This window comes from Rhyacophila brunnea, unplaced genomic scaffold, assembly GCF_057557595.1.
Source record: "Rhyacophila brunnea isolate RB1 unplaced genomic scaffold, BYU_Rbru_1.0 scaffold_5, whole genome shotgun sequence".
In the NCBI taxonomy this organism is placed as follows: domain Eukaryota; kingdom Metazoa; phylum Arthropoda; class Insecta; order Trichoptera; family Rhyacophilidae; genus Rhyacophila; species Rhyacophila brunnea.
In genome coordinates, this window is record NW_028233170.1 from 9429554 (window position 1) to 9434893 (window position 5340).

General features: G+C 31.8%; 1 non-coding gene across 1 annotated transcript; it reads left to right on the plus strand.

The window, feature by feature from the left end:
* Nucleotides 1–1486: 1486 nt before the first annotated feature.
* On the plus strand, nucleotides 1487–1558 carry TRNAP-AGG (transfer RNA proline (anticodon AGG)). The gene has a single exon. It is a non-coding gene; the product is annotated as a tRNA-Pro (tRNA).
* Nucleotides 1559–5340: the final 3782 nt, after the last annotated feature.

Genomic DNA, 5340 nt, shown 5'->3' on the forward strand with positions numbered 1-5340 from the left:
CCAGTCGCAGACGCAGTCTCCCAATCTTAATTGATTGAACTGCGCTGCAATCTCACCATTATAATATTCTCCTCCAATTGGTGCCATCCCTGATCGGTCCATATATACGGCGGAGAATTTTTCTTTCAAAAATGTTCAGGACTCGTTCATTTCGCAGAGTTAATGTCCAGGTTTCCGATGCGTAGGTGAGCACTGGCTTTACAAGTGTCTTGTAAAGAGTGCTTTTAGTTCGGCGAGATAGTATGCGGGACTTAAAATGTATTAACAGGCCAAAGTAGCATTTATTCGCAGAGCTAAATTAAAATTAGGATGACTTAATTAATTTCTATATGTGTGAGGTAAATTACAGTAAATCCTAATTTAGTAGAATTGAGTTATACTATGTTGAAATTTCGTCCTATACGCAAAGAAGCTGTTACTGATGTCTTTAATAACAAAAAACATGTTCTTAAAATATTTTTAGATGTAAATATAGGAATGTCCGTTTTTGGGCAAAGAGGGACATTTTCAACTGGACGAAACCGGTCAAAGCTACAAACGAATTTTTCGTTTTATTAAATTAATCAATAATAAAATGTAGTTCCACCATGAATTGACAGTTAACACAATAAAATAAACTAAATGTTTATATCATCAAATTATCTTTGCAAAAGTGATAAATTAGCCAATAATTAGTTACCTATGTCAAATTATTATTACAGTATAACTTAGACCCAAAGCAAAATCCTATAGTGCTATTCTAAATAAATTTATAATATCATTATTATTAGATTTATTTCATAATTATTGAAGTTTACACAGGCAAAACAATATATGTCACACACAATTGAAAAATGATTTTTAAGTATGGCAAAATTTACGTTTCCACGAGTAGTTTCATCTATATTAATCAAAAAGCATAAAACAAAATCATAGTCCTCCGAAAATAACAATTTCTCAATAGGTACCCCGAACAGGTCCTAAAGTGGAAAAGTCCCATGACGTGTAAAGGAATATCAAACGTCAACTTTTATGTTATGTTTTTACCGGTTAGCAGTTGGTATTTTATATTGTGTATTTTTTTAAGTATGTCGAGTTTTTAATTTTGTGCATCAAAAGGTCCGATATACCTAGATGAAAACTGAAATACGAGTATTACACGAAACATACAAAAAATTAATTCTTTTTCAACCAACACAAAAACTAGGAATGTCCAATGTGTTCAAAAATTAAATTGTTAATTACGACAACTTTTGGTTTTGTGACATTTCTTGTTTTGCCCATGTACCTACCCTTCAATTATAATATTTAAATATACCAATATCAGGTTAGGACACCAAACTGGATTTAATACCTTGCGAGATAGGTAGCTAATGTCAGCTATCTCTGTTAGTTACAGTAATACTTGATAATATTAATTAATTTGTCAAGTTTAAGTGACTGCTTGGGAAACATTGAGCGAAAAAAATAACCGTATAATTTATTATATTTATCGTACAATTCAACCGGCTCGTTGGTCTAGGGGTATGATTTTCGCTTAGGGTGCGAGAGGTCCCGGGTTCAAATCCCGGACGAGCCCAAAATTATATTTTTGTTTTTTTATAGGTACCTATCTAGTTATGAAGATTTTCAAGATAGTTATTCAAATAGTTGATCATGGTAAATACAGTGTAGAACCTCGTTTTATAATTACTGATCAATTTTGTGTAATTAATTATAAGAAATATAATATGAATAGTAAAAAAATCAGTTTTCAGTTATCGGATTTATACCGGACCATCTTCATCCATAATCAGTTCGTATAATCGATGTTCTACTATTTATATTAAAAGACGACCTTTTGCAGTCTATCTTTTTGTTTTTTTTTATAACATAATATTATTTTTACTTTATTGCGACTGCGTTTCTATGCCTACCCCAGACCGATATACATAAAATAATATGTCGTAAACAAAATAAAAATTGTATAAAAACCATTTACAAACATTTGGTGAAATAATTTTTTTTTTATGGAAAACCATATTTTTTCGCATTTTGCCGAGAATGGAAAATATATTATCCAAACTATGGATTGTAATACCGAATGAAAATACCAATGGCGGCATTTCGGTATTTTCTATGCATTTGTGAAATATGCAAAAAAACAGTATCTACCAAGAAATTGAGAATGACTATACAAATAAATGGTATTTTACCGCCATTTCACATACCTACATCTAAAAATACGACTGCCAACTTCTAAAACCCGCGAGACTGGCAAAACATGAGGATATATTTAAAATTAAGGATGAAACTACCTATAATGGAAATGTATTTCGCAAATCTGCACGTTTAATTGCTGTTGATCAAGGACATCGAAGGGCAACGGAAGTAAACTAGACATCGCGTAAGCAGACAAAAAAATTGCAGTCCTGTTAAACCTCTATGTTAATTAATACATTTTCAACTTTCAATACCGAATATATCGGTATTATCTGATATTTAATACCGGTATTTCGGTTTTCAAAAATATTGGGATACCGGTTTTAAAATACCGGAATTTTATTCCATTCAAACGTCCTGATAAGTAAGTATGGTCATATTTTGGGAGAATGTTATTGTTTCATTGGAATGACAAAAGCGTTGCAGGTCTTAGATATAAGGGTGCGCGGGACATGGTGATGGACCGAGGAAAATAGCAAGGGTGCTGTAGTGTGATAGGGTGAAGTAAAATAGGAATATTATTTTGAACGTGTAAAATAAATCACAAAACGTATAATATTTCTTAAAAAAATCTGTAGGCCACTGCGTATTTTTTATTCGAATGTAATGAATCTATCGGAAACGCCGAGCTATCTATAAACCAAATATCCGGAACTTCCGTATAAAAATGACAAACAGTCGATTCGTACTACTTCCAGTGTGCAATTCGCACAGTTTCTTTTTTCGATGTGTTAAAATACTTTGAGACAAATCAATATGAGTGTTTTATTATTTTAGTATCGATTTACGTCACTGGTTCGAATTCTGATGGCTGCGTAAAATTGTTGTTTTTTTTTCATCAATAGATATGCGTTTAGATCAGAGTTGGAAAGGTAACCTTAACCATGAAACCATGAAAACTCATTTATAACTTTTGAACCGGAACCCTTGATTCTGAATTCTAATAACCCATACGGAACCCCCTAAAACGACGAGGGTGGTTCCGTTCTCTTAACGTTGAATTATTTTTTATTCTAATATTATTATAAACTACTATCTTTTTTATTCAATGAATAATTCACAAGATTTAAGAATGTAACATTCTTTATTGAACATTCATAAATAATCTCAGATATAAAAATCTTTTTGAATTCCAGGGGCATGTGTTTGAATCTCACTGGGCGTCGTATTTTTAAATTTTTTTTCTAGTGGTTATATATTTCTCTGGAGTATTTTAAAATGATGTATGCTAATACATTTGAAACATTTTCTGGTGTGCCTCAAGGCTCAAACTTGGGGCCATTGCTGTTCACGATTTGTAGAAATGGCATAGCAGTGGTAATTAAAAATGCTATGTTTTGTTGTTTGCTGATGACTTGAAACTCTTCATGCAAGTTGTCACCTTGGACAATTGTCGTCAACTCTAACTTGTTATAGATAATATATTAGATTGGGGCAGGCGTAACAAACTGGACTTAAATATTGATAAATGCAATGTTTTATCGTTTACTAAAGCCTTACTAGTATTGTTTTTCCAGTATTCGATGCATGGCAGAATTTTCTCGCAAATATCATTAATTTGTACATCTTGGCATTACGTTTGACAGTAAACTGTGGTCATGTAGATACCATTTGTAAAAAGGCGCTAAAGATGTTGGGCTTTGTCTTGCGTACTTCCCGGGTCTTTTCGGATGTTACGGTACTAAAATTTCTCTATGACTCCTTAGTTAGAAACAGACTTGAGAGTGGGTCTATCGTTTGGGCCCTGCATCAGTTGAAGTACGGCCTTATGGTGGAGAGAGTCCAAAAGAAATTTTTGAGACTCCTTTACTTTCGGCTGTATGGATTATTATCTGTGGCTCTATCCGACTGACTTTCTCTTAGGTATGCTTACATACTGTAGCTTAAAATTTAGAAGGGATCTTAGCTACATATTTTTTCAGACTTATACGCGGCGTAAATGTGAACTCTGCCATTATTGGTGGTGTTGGCTTGCGTGTCTCTGATAATTACCCTAGGAATCGAGGGCATCCGTTGTTTGTTCTCCCAAGGTGCAGAACTAACCTGCCATTAGTAATGCCAATTGGGAGGGCAATAACCATGTTTAATGAAATCGCTTCGGATATTGATATATTCCACTTACGTGAGGGTGAATTTAGATGGACGTTGTTTTATAAGTTTTTAAGATATTGTCTATCAAAGTTCACTCTGTGTGCTTCCATCTACTTTTATTTTTCTTATTTTATTTTTTATTTTATTACTTATTGTATTATTAACTCACATTTCTCTGTATTTTTATTTTAAAAATTGTTAAAACTTATTTTATGTCATGTCGTGAATGCTTTAAATTTATAATTTGTTATATGTAAAATAAATTTGAATTTGAATAAATTTGAATTCGAATAAAAATATGCTAGTTGAACCAGTAATTCAAAATACTAACATGTACCTATATCAACATTCTGACGAAATAGGTTATATTTTTTTTAGTATTGCTATGTCCAGGTGTGTAATATTTTGAAAAAATAGTATAAAATCTACTTTACGGGTTTTGAAATAAAATAAAATAGTTCTAATATGTATATATACTTAAAACTCTTTAGTGCCAGACCCAATTGCTCACGTTAGTGTCACCCGTGTCCATATGGACACGCAATTATTGTAGTACAGTTTATTTTTCCTAATTGTTATTTTAAAATAATAATTTGGTTTATAAACGTGAGTAAGTATATTATTTTTTGAAGAATCGGAACCAACCCCTAAAACCGGAGATCTAATTTTTGATTTGATCGAACTTAATATTAAAAATAGGGTCTCATTGATCTATAATATGACAGTAGAGTTTGCATAAATTCCCATACGATTTTTTTTTGTATCTCCACACTGTTTATTAATCATTATACGTAAAAGCGGAAATGAGTATCTGCAATATCCGAGTTCTAAGTAAGTGCGATTTATTTGTTCTACTTACGTTCTAAGTTTGAAAATTGAATCGAAATAATATATACGATGTTGGTACTACGTCTAGACCGAGAAGAATTTTGGATGTTAAATAATATATAGAATGAAGATGTTGGATAAATACTACAATGCTATAAAAACAAAAACTATAATATACATTTGTTATGTCTGATGATATATCAAAAAATATATTTACCCCCTACAAACAGTATAACGACA